The following is a 12,581-nucleotide window of genomic DNA, read 5'->3' on the forward strand; positions in this document are numbered from 1 at the left end:
TGTCACTGGGTGAGGTCACCGCATGGTATGAACCCAAAACCAAGCACTTCTCCCATTGCAAGAATCATAGATCTAGTTGGCCAAACAAAACCCACAACTTGAAGAGAATTACAAGGATATGAAATCATGCATAAGAGAGATTAGAAGAAACTCAAATAAGATTCATAGATAATCTGATCATAAATCCACAATTCATCGGATCTCGACAAACACACCGCAAAAGAAGATTACATCGGATAGATCTCCATGAAGATCATGGAGAACTTTGTATTGAAGATCCAAGAGAGAGAAGAAGTCATCTAGTTACTAGCTATGGACCCGTAAGTCTATGGTGAACTACTCACGCATCATCGGACAGGTCATGGAGTTGATGAAGAAGCCCTCCGTATCCGAATCCCCCTCCGGGAGGGCACCACAACGTGCCCCAGATGGGATCTTGCGGAGACAGAAGCTTGCGGCGGCGGAAAAGTACTTTCGGTGATCTCCTGATTTTTTATGGGATTTTAGGGAATATATAGGCGCAAAACCTAGGGCAGAGGAGGTCCAGGGGGGCACAAGCCAGGGAGGTGCGGCCTCCCCCTGGCCGCGGCTAGGGGGCTTGTGGGGCCTCTGGGGACCCCCGGCCTTGGCTCTCAAGTCTCCTGATCTTCTTCTGTTATGGAAAAAATCTTTTCGGGGATTTTATTCCGTTTGGACTCTGTTTCAAATTCTCATCTGAAAGGGGTCAAAAACATGGAAAAAACAGGAACTGGCACTTGGCACTGAGTTAATAAGTTAGTCCCAAAAAATATATAAAAGGCATGCAAAACATCCAAAGTTTGACAAGATAATAGCATGAAACCATCAATAATTATAGATACGTTGGAGACGTATCAGATAGCTATGATGTTGAGAAATTACTGCGCAAGTGGAAAGAAAAATCTTTGAACGCTAGGATGAAATACGACCCGAAGTTTGCTACTTCGCCTATCTTTGTGACCGATAAGGATTATGAATTCTCTGTCGACCCTGAGTTAATCACTTTGGTCGAATCTGATCCTTTTCACGGTTATGAATCTGAAACGGTTGTAGCACATCTTACCAAACTGCACGATATAGCCACCCTATTCACGAGTGAGGAAAAGATCCGCCACTACTATATCCTTAAGATGTTTCCTTTCTTGCTAAAGGATGATGCTAAGACTTGGTTCACTTCTCTTGCTCCTGGTTGTGTGCGTAGCCCCCAGGATATGATCTACTACTTCTATGAAAATATTTCCCTGTCCATAAGAAGCAAGTTGCCTTGCAGGAAATATATAACTTTGCGCAAGTTGAAGAAAAGAGTCTCCCACAAGCTTGGGGGAGGCTCGTCCAGCTGTTGAATGCTTTGCCTGATCACCCTCTTGAGAAGAATGAAATACTTGATATCTTCTATAATGGACTAACCGATGCTTCTAAGGACCACCTAGATAGTTGTGTCGGTTGTGTTTTTAGGGAACGAACTATAGAACAAGCTGAGATCCTATTGAATAAGATCTTGTGCAATGAGAATGCTTGGACTATCCCCGAACCACCTCCGAAGCCAACTCCGAAGAAAAGAGGTATTATATTCCTTAGTCCTGAAGATATGCAAGAAGCTAAGAAATCTATGAAAGAGAAAGGCATTAAATCTGAAGATGTCAAAAATCTACCACCTATCGAAGAGATCCATGGTCTTGATAACCCCATACAGGTAGTAGAGGTAAATTCTCTTCGTAGATTCAATGAGAGTGATATTCCTTTTGATAAACCTTCTAGCTTATGCATGGATGAATTTGATAACTTTGTTGCCAAACAACAGAGTTTCAATGATTATGTTAGCAGACAATTAGAACAGAATGCTCGTATGCTTAGTCATTTAAGTGCTTGTGTGGACAGAAATGTCAATGATCTTATGCTTCTGAGTAAACATGCCTCTATGGTTACTACTCAAGTAGAACAAGTACTTAAGGCTCAGAATGACTTGCTCAATGAGTTGAATGACAATTATGTTAGAGTCGTCACTAGAGGCGGTAGAATGACCCAGGAACCTTTGTATCCCGAGGGTCGTCCTAAGAGAATTGAACAAGATTCTCAAGGAGTTAGCACTGATGCACCTGGTCATCCTAGGAAGAAAGATGATAGGAACTTGCATGCTAGCAACCCTGATGCTGTTACACCTGAGAATCCAAACGATGTCTCTGTTTCTGATGCCGAAACACAATCTGGTGATGAACATGAGCCTAATGATAATATCAATAGTGATGCTCATGAAGATGCTCAACCTAGCAATGATAAGGATGTGGAGATTGATCCTGTTGATCTTGATAACCCACAACCTAAGACTAGGAGATGTGATAAGAATGACTTCATTGCTAGGAAGCATGGTAAAGAAAGGGAACCATGGGTTCAGAAACCCATGCCCTTTCCTCCCAAACCATCCAAGAAAAAGGATGATGAGGATTTTGAGCACTTTGTTGAAATGATTAGACATGTCTTTCTGCAAATGCGTTTGATAGATATGCTCAAAATGTCTCCGTATGCTAAGTACATGAAGGATATTGTTTCCAATAAGAGGAGGATACCTGAGGTTGAGATTTCCACCATGCTTGCCAACTACACCCTCAAGGGTGGAACTCCTAAGAAACTAGGTGATCCTGGAGTGCCCACTATACCTTGCTCCATTAAAGGCAACTACGTTAGAACTGCTTTATGCGACCTTGGAGTCGGTGTTAGTGTTATGCCTCTCTCTCTTTATCGTAGACTTGAACTGGATAAGTTGACACCCACTGAAATCTCTCTGCAAATGGCCGACAAATCAACTGCTTTCCCTATCGGCATTTGCGAGGATGTGCCAGTTGTGGTTGCTAACGTTGGTATCTTAACGGACTTTGTTATTCTGGATATTCCCAAGGATGATGCCATGGCGGTCATCCTTGGAAGACCCTTTTTAAACACTGCAGGGGCTGTTATAGATTGCAACAAAGGCAATGTCACTTTCCATGTCAACGGTAATGAGCATACGGTGCACTTTCCGAAGAAACAATATCGAGTACATTGCATCAATGCTATCGAAAAAACTTCATCGATTCTTATTGGGAGCTTCGAATGCCCTATACCTACTGTCAAGATGAAGTATGATTTGCTTGTTGGGGATATGCACATCCCCATTGAGGTAACCTAGTGACTATTCTAAAATTCTTCGTTTTCTTTTGCGATTCAAAAAAGTTTGTCAAGGAGACTTGATCAACCTCATTGACAGATTTCTTTCGATGACCATGAGACGGATGAATCGAGGAGTCACAAACCTCTGTTCCAAGATTTTCCTTCGGTTGCTTAGAAGAAAAATGATAGATTTAGCTTTAGTGTCTCCTGTTTTCTGCTTTTTGCATCCAGTAGAAAAGTGTCCCGAAAATAAAAGTTCTCCGAATGCCGTGAAAATCAAGTATGATTTTTTATGGAATTTTTGAAAAAATATGAGACGGAGAGCTAGTCAAGGGGATGCACGAGTGGGCCACAAGCCCTGGAGGCGCGGGCACCCCCCTGGTCGTGCCTACCAGGCTTGTGGGGCCCACGTGTACCCCCTCCACTCATTCTAGCTCCCATCTCCTTCTCCTACCTCCAGAAAAAATCATTTCGCAGCTCAAACCCGTGTTCTTGCTCTTCTTGCTGCGATTTTTGATCTCCTTGTGCAAAGCCCCATTTACCAAACTGCTTTGGGGAAATTGCTCCTTGGTATGTGACTCCTCCATTGGTCCAATTAGTTTTTGCTCTAGTGCCTTATACGTCGCGTATTTTTGCTGCCTTGATGACCCTGTTCTTGAGCTTTGCATGCTAATTTTAGCGGGTCCCAAGTGGTCTTGATGCGTGATATGGCCTCTAGGCACTTGTCGAAGTAGTTGCTACGAGTTTCGTTGGGCCATGTTCACTTTTCCTTTGAGTCACTGAAAATTTCAGAAAAGGAATATGTTCAGGAGAAACTATCATGGTGGTTCCTCAAGTAAGAGGGGTCCCCGTCTCGCTATTCGGGAACCCGACCCTTACCAACCGAGGAATGCACAGGTACAACCATGTGAATGGCCTTCTGATGAATTCATGATTGATGCAGGTTTTAAAGACGAGTTTGATACACTTGTTCACAATGTTGGACTTGAAGAATTCATCTCCGCTAAATGTGAACAGTATACTACTCTCACTGCCTCTTTTGTTCGTAGATTCAAATTTTTAGCTGGTCGTGACACATTCGTACTATTCAATCTCTATGACAAATCGTATACCATGGATTTAGAGGATTTCAATAGAATTTGCAAGATACCTGATTGGGGTAGTCTCAATGATCCTCCTAAGTCTTCGGTTAGAGATTTTATCTCTAATATAACTGTCGGAGAAACTAGAGATATTATGCAGGCTACCATGGGGAGCATTCATTTTCCTGCCTTGCATTACTTTGCCCTCTTCATAGGTAGATGCATTAACGACAATATTGAGCATTGTCACCTCTGCGCACCTGACCTTAGTATTCTTAAGAGCGGAGTAACGGGTGATAGAAGTTTCAACATGGGAGCTATAATAACAAAGAGGCTGAATAATAATGCTAATGAAGGGGATTTATTTGGTGGGATCTATGCCACTCGCATAGCAAATTTTCTTGGAGTACCCATCCATGAAGGAGATCCCCCACTCCATACAGCTTTCCTTGATCGCGCCGCTATGACACGCTATCAGTTCCTTGAGACGGATAATGAATCCCTCCTATACCGGTTAATATTTAATCGACAACGTGTTTTCCATATTACCCTTCCTTCTCCTGCCTTCTTTGACTTTCAGGTAAAACGGAGATATTACATAACCAGAGAAGAGGCAGAGGAGTATGAGAGGAAGGCAAAGGTTGCTCGCCTCCGTGAGGCAGCTATTCAGGCGGTAGCTGCAGCGCTCCCGTACAACCCCCATTATGATTTTGGGTATCGCCCGGACCATCCATGGGAGTAGACCAACTTACGCCAAAAGCCTAAGCTTGGGGGAGTACGTGTTTCTCACCGATTTTATATTCATGCTTACACTTTCACTTTGTTAGTCGGTGTTCACACCTTGACACTGTATCATCCATGTTAGTTTATTTCTTTTTCTCGCTTTCTTCTTATGTGTTTGTCTAGTTTGAGAAAACCCAAAAAGATTTCTCGTTCTTCTTTTGCTTGTTGGGAGCTTTCCCGTTTAAATAGTTTTCTTTTTCTTTGGGTCAAGGTAGAGGACCATGGTTACAATGTTTAGTGGCTCTCGCATGCATATCTGTTTATTGGTCAAAGAGCCATATTACTTTGTCTTCTCCTTTGTGTTTGCTTGCAGATTCCAGCGTAGTCCAATGCACGAGCACTCTTATTATTGTCCACATCATTCGGTCGTGCAAGTGAAAGGCAATAATGACGATATATGATGAAGTGACCGAGCCTGGAAAAGCCAGTATGAACTCGCTCTATTTTGTTTTCGTAAATATGACTGATTCAGCTTTGTTGTGAGAGAGACATGCTTGCAATGACAACTTAGAGATCATAGTTTCTGATGTCATGCTTAATTAGCTAGGAGTTTATAATGGTTTGTCTTGGATGCCAACATGAATCTCGAGATGATTATGATGTAGTATGATAGGATGGTATCCTCCTTTGAATGATTCAAGTGGCTTGACTTGGCACATGTTCACGCATGTAGTTGAAACAAAATCAACATAGCCTCTATGATATTCATGTTCATAGTGATTTATGTCCTACTCATGCTTGCACTCAATGTTGGTTAATTTCAATGCATTTTGATGACTGTTGTCGCTCTCTAGTTGGTCGCTTCCCAGTCTTTTGCTAGCCTTCACTTGTACTAAGCGAGAATGCTGCTTGTGCATCCACTTCAATAAACCCAAAGTTGTTCCATATGAGTCCACCATACCTACCTATATGCGGTATCTACATGCCGTTCCAAGTAAATTTGCATGTGCCACTCTCTAAACCTTCAAGAAATAATCTGTTTTGCATGCCCGAACCGCTCATGTGGTGACAGGGGGCGATCGATATCTTCCATGCTAGGCGTGTTATCCTCGATATGTGTTTATTCACTATCACTCACGAGAAAGGGGCTTCCATGCTCAAATCAAAAAGATAATTGCAAACAAAACTCCCCCCTGGATTGTTGTTGGTATGGACGGCACCCGGGTATTCGGCTAGTCATGGAGTGTGATTGACCGGTGGTGGGGGAGTCAAAACTTTACTTTTCTGTTTGGGAACCGCCTATAGTATGTGTAGCATGGAAGATGGTGAAAACTCTTAGTCATTGCGTTGACAATGAAAGCATGCCACCCAAAATTATTATCTCTGTTTTAAAAGCTTGAGCTATGGCACCTCTCCAAATCAATGCTTCCCTCTGCGAAGGGCATATCTATTTATGTTTCTATTGAGTCATCCTCTTCTCATAAAAGCACCAATTAGAGAGCACCTCTGTCATTTCTATGCTTCGCTTTTAATTGTTATTGAGTATGACTGGATCTTCTTTGCCATGAATTACAATGTTTAGTCAGCCCTTGGTCTTTAAAGGTGCTCTGCATTTATGTTTTGCAGTCTCAGAAAGAGCTAGCGAGATACCACGTGTTCATATTGCTTCATGATTGTTTTGATTGAAGTGTTGACGTCTGAGACTTACCATTATTGCTCGCTAGTTGATTATGCCATTGATATGAGTTTACCGTGAGACCTAGATGTCTTTGCTTATGTGGTTAGCTTGTGATCTTGCTGAAAATCTGGATATGAGTTAGACATAGTTGCTACAACAAGATCAAACAGAGTTCGTAAAAGTTTTTCTTTTGTCTCTTTTAGTTTGTCAACTGAATTGCTTGAGGACAAGCAAGGCTTTAAGCTTAGGGGAGTTGATACGTATCCGTCGTATCTACTTTTCCAAACTCTTTTGCCCTTGTTTTGGACTCTAATTTGCATGATTTGAATGGAACTAACCTCGACTAACGTTGTTTTCAGCAGAATTGGCATGGTGTTGTTTTTGCGCAGAAATAAAAGTTCTCGGAATGACCTGGAAATTTACGAGGATTTTTTGTGAAATATATAAAAATACTGGCGCAAGAATCAACCGGAGGGGTGGAGCGTGGAGCCCACAAGCCCACCAGGCGTATGCCCCCCTGACCGCGCCTAGCAGGCTTGTGGGCCCCACGGAGCTCCACTGCCTCCAATTCCATCTCTATTTAGTCCCTTTCGTCCGAAAAAAAATCAAGGAGAAGAGTTCATCACGTTTTATGATACGAAGGTGCCGCCACCACTTGTTCTTCCTCTGGAGGGCAGATCTATAGTCCGTTCTGGGCTCCGGAGAGGGGAGATCGTCGACATCGTCATCATCAACCTTCCTTCATCGTCAATTCCATGATGCTCTTCACCGTTCGTGAGTAATCTCATCGTATGCTTGCTGGACGGTGATGGGTTGGATGAGATCTATCATGTAATCGAGTTAGTTTTGATGGGGATTGATCCCTAGTATCCACTATGTTCTAAGACTGATGTTGCTACTACTTTGCCATGCTTAATGCTTGTCACTAGGGCCCGAGTGCCATGATTTCAGATCTGAACCTATTATGTTCTCGTCAATATACGTGTGTTCTTGATCCTATCTTGCAAGTTGTAGTCACCTACTATGTGTTATGACCCGGCAACCCCGGAGTGACAATAGCCGGAACCACTCCCGGAGATGACCATAGTACGAGGAGTTCATGTATTCACTAAGTGCTAATGCGTTGTTCCGGTTCTCTATTAAAAGGAGAACCTTAATATCTCGTAGTTTCCATTAGGACCCCGCTGCCACGGGAGGGATGGACAATAGATGTCATGCAAGTTCTTTTCCCTAAGCACGTATGACTACATACGGAATACATGCCTAAATTACATTGACGAACTGGAGCTAGTTACATATCTCTCCGTGTTATAACTGTTGCATGATGAATATCATGTGGCATAATTATCCATCACCGATCCAATGCCTACGAGTTTTTCCTACTGGTCCTTGCTACGTTACTTTGTCGCTACTGCTGTCACCGCTGCTACTGTTACTCTGTCGCTACTGCTGTCACTGCTGCTACTGTTACTGCTATCACTATTGCTACTGGTTACCGTTGCTACTGTTGCTATCACACTACCTTGCTACTGATACTTTGCTGCAGATACTAAATCTTTCAGGTGTGGTTGAATTGACAACTCAACTGCTAATACTTGAGAATATTCTTTGGCTTCTCCTTGTGTCGAATCAACAAATTTGGGTTGAATACTCTACCATCGAAAACTGTTGCGATCACCTATACTTGTGGGTTATCAAGAGTGACAACCCGCCCCCTCTAAAAATTAATATTAAACAAATATCCTTGCAAAATCCAAAAGATTAGATGAAAAATACATAGATGAACGCTTGTGGACCAAGGTCGTCATTTATGTTTTCTTCAATGGATTATATCGAGCATTAGAGAGCTTGGTGGTTATTCTCTTTCGCAAATAAATCAGACTGGTAAGTTGTACAAATCGGTATATCTCTGCAGATATTTTGCTCATATATGAAATATGAATTGTTCTTTGATTGCATGCATGCTTGGCTGGCCACGGATGTATTGGTTACCCTGTTTTTCTTCTAATATTAGGTATTTGAGCCACACGTTCAATTGTTCGGAGGAAAAACATTGTTTTCTACTCCCTCCGTTCCTAAATATAAGACATTTTAGATATTGCATTATGAACTACATACGGATGTATATAGACATATTTTAAAATGTAGATTCATTTATTTTACTTCATATGTAGTTTCCTTAGTGTAATCTCTAAAAGGTCTTATATTTTGAAACGGAGGGAGTAAGCACCATGCATATTTATTTGAACCATGCATGATGTGAGGAATTTTAATGCATGTTGCCCTGCTTCTTTTTTTGACCAAGCCCCTTGACTTTTTTTTCTTCATGGAAGAGCTAAACCACTGTTTTTCCCAAACCAAGAGTCCGACCCCTATCTTTACCTACTAATAAAGCAAATAGTGTTTCTTCCGTACGTCATCGAAAGTGCCCTTAAAGTTGACTAAAATTACCCACCAATGCCACCTATAAGTCATAAAAAACGTTTCAAACAGGAAAATATCCGGACTGGGCCGACCCATGTAGGCACCTCCTATATTACGGTCTGGGCGTTGGAAAAAGATGCAGCACACCTGTTTGGGCCAGCCCATGCGTGGGCGCCTGTTTTTTTAGTTTAATTTTTGTATTTTTCTTTTCAATTCCATTTTTTCTACTTTAAATAATTTAGAACTTCAAACAACTTTTCTCAATTTTAAGAAACTGAGAATTTCGAAATAAAATATTCAAAAAATCATTTTTTTGAGAATTCAAAAACTACTCACGAGTTTTGAAAAGTGTTTAAACTTTGAAAAAATGTCCATAAAATAAAAAAGTCAATGATTTTAAACAAAAGTCAGTGTAAAAATCTTAAAAACAGTTTGTGTCTATGTTTTTAGTCTCATTTTTTATTTTCATTTTTCTGTTCCATTTTTTAGTTCAAATAATTTAGAACTTTGAAAAACTTTTGCAATTTATAAAACTGGGAATTTTGAAATAAAAGTTTGAAGAAAATATAAAATGTTTGTGAATTCAAAAAATGCTCCGGATTTTTGTAAAAATATTCGCATATTCAGAAAAATGTTCATAATTTTGAGAACAATGTTGGTGAAAACAATAAAAGTCGAGGATTTTGAAAAAAAATTGTGTGTTATTTTTTGAGTACAATTGAAAAAAATGTTTGCTAATTCAAAAAATCTTCATGCATTTCAAGAAATGTCCTAAAATTTTAAAGACATAATATAATCAGCATCATTGAAGATTATTATTGTTTTTCTCCCGTTACAACGCACGGGTCCTTTTGTTAGTAAGTTAAAAGATAGCCCGGTGTAAGTATATGCCCACGTTGAGGACTCGTACCTTTTTTAAAATACTACTCCCTCCGTCCCAAAATAAATGTCTTAAGTTTGTACTAGCGCTAGTACAAAATTGTATTAAGCTTAAGACACTTGTTTTGGGACGGAGGGAGTACTATTGATGAGTCATGTCCGGCTACAACACACCTAAGACATGTTGGTTTTCTCCTCTTTTTTAGATGTATGCATCTTTTACTTTTTCTAGGCAAGATGCACGTACTGTATCACTTGCACTATACTACTATTGATCAGTCGTGTCAAGCTACAACACACCTAAGACATGCTGGTTTTCTCCCCTTTTTTAGATGTACGCATCTTTTACTTTTTCTAGGCAAGATGCACGTACTCTACCACTTGCCCTATGTTAACGTGAAATGAGATGAAAACATTTTTTTCCACATAAACATGTCCGAGGCACACCAATTTATGTTACGTAAATCGAACGATTACGGAATCATAATTTTAGAAGATCTACAAGATCAACGGCTAACATTTTCTGATTAATGTGGGAATTTCTAGCATATTTTCTATTTCTTACCCGTATTTTACTTTTAGTATATAATAGAAGATAGATAGATGTAAACATAAACTCACAATTCATCGGATCCCAACAAATGCATCGCAAGATTTACATATAGTAGGTATCGGAAAAGATCAGTGTATTTAAGATCATAAAGAGAGAGAGGGGGGGAATCCATCTAGCTACTGTTATGGACCCGTAAGTCCTATGGAGAAATGCTCACACATCATCTTGGAAGCAACAAGATTGATGAAGATGGGCCCCGTGATGGATTCCCCCTCCGACAAAACTCCAGCAAAGGTCTGCAAACGGGATCGCGAAAGAACAGAGGCATGTTGTGGTGATAAGATTGTTTCGGGTCTCGCTCTAGTGGTTTCTGAATTTTAGATAATATATGAAGGTGGAATTAGGTCAGTCGGAGCCACGAGGGGACACACCCTCACCTAGCACATTCCCCTCAAGGGGGGGGCGAGCTTGTGCCTCCCTCGAACGTCGTATGGTGTCAGCTAGAAGCTCCTGGGGGCTCTTCTGGTGCAAAAAATCACTATAAAATTCATCGTGCTTGGACTTCGTTTGGTATGTTTTTTTCGAAACATAGAAATAGACACAAAATAGAATCTGGCGCTGGGCACTAAGTTAATGGGCTAGTTCATAAGAACAATATAAGATTGGTAATATAGTAGCACGGAACAACCAAAACATATAGATACGTTGGAGACGTATGAGCATCCCAAGCTTAATTCCTACTCGTCCTCGAGTAGGTAAATGATAAAAATAATTTTTTTGATGTCAAATGCTACCTAGCTTGTATACTCATGTAATTCTCTTGGTATGAATATTGGGAAATGATGATTTAATATGTATCAAAAATGATAATACAAATAAGTGCTAGAAAATAATCACTCACTTTCAAAATAAGGAATGCTAAAGAATGTCATTCCAAATCATTTAATCATGTAAGAATCGCGTAGCTTGGTCTTCCTAGCATAAAGTATAAATCATGAACACCCCGGTGCCAAGTTAAGAAATTGTATCATACTTGTTCTCACTTCAGCCTCTTATACTCCACTCAATAAATGAGCATGAGCCATGGACTTAGCACTTAGGATGGCAAAGACAATAATGATGGGGTTATAGGAAGACAAAAAATATAAAAAGTGTGGCATCAACGAGGTTGACCGTTAGTCAATGGAGATGCCTTACAATCGATATTAATGCAAGGAGTACGAATTGCCAAGCACCGGATGCATTAGAGGTATAAATATATGAAAACTCTCCTAATGCAACTAAGTGGATGTGCATCCAACTTGATTGCTCATGAAGACCTCGAGCATTTGAGGAAGCTTGTCATCGAGATATACAAGATAAGTTATATAATGTAAAAATTCCACTAACATAATCATGAAATATATGAAAACTCTCTATATGAAGACCATGGTGCTTTGAATCACACGTATGAGAAAGGGACAATAGTGTGCCCCTCTCTCTTTTTTCTCTCACTTTCTTGTTGGGTACTTTTTTCCTCTTTTTCGTATATCCTCACAGGTAGAAGCACACCCTAATAATGCAGCACAATTTTATTTTACTTACAACTTGATATATAAACAATATGATGATTCGATATGAATGCCTATAGCAATGTACCAAGATGTGCAATGATCTACTGTAACATGTATAACAATGATTTCTCTCACTTAGGATGCTACAATGGGCACCGGTGTGAGCTCGAACGAGCCGCCAGCGATGTTACGACCCATGCGAGGACTATGTCGAGATGCTGCAACCAGCCCCCAGAGTGCTACCACGGGCACCACCTAAATCTGGAACCAGTGCCTCGAGGGTGCCACGAAGACGATGAGTTGCATCTAGGAGCAATCCCTCGTGCTACAACCGGCACGATAGTAAGCTGGAACTACCAGGGCGGTGAGCTGCAAATGAAGTCGACAAGTGCTACGATCGGGATGGCTCTGATATTGCATCTGTCATGGTGGCGAGCTAGAATTGAAGCGTCGAGTGCTGCAACCGCACAAGACAGGTAATGAACCATGGTGGGGCAGCGATATCAAGCATTAGCGAGCGGTCGTGC

Source organism: Hordeum vulgare, chromosome 3H (genome assembly GCF_904849725.1).
Source record: "Hordeum vulgare subsp. vulgare chromosome 3H, MorexV3_pseudomolecules_assembly, whole genome shotgun sequence".
In the NCBI taxonomy this organism is placed as follows: domain Eukaryota; kingdom Viridiplantae; phylum Streptophyta; class Magnoliopsida; order Poales; family Poaceae; genus Hordeum; species Hordeum vulgare.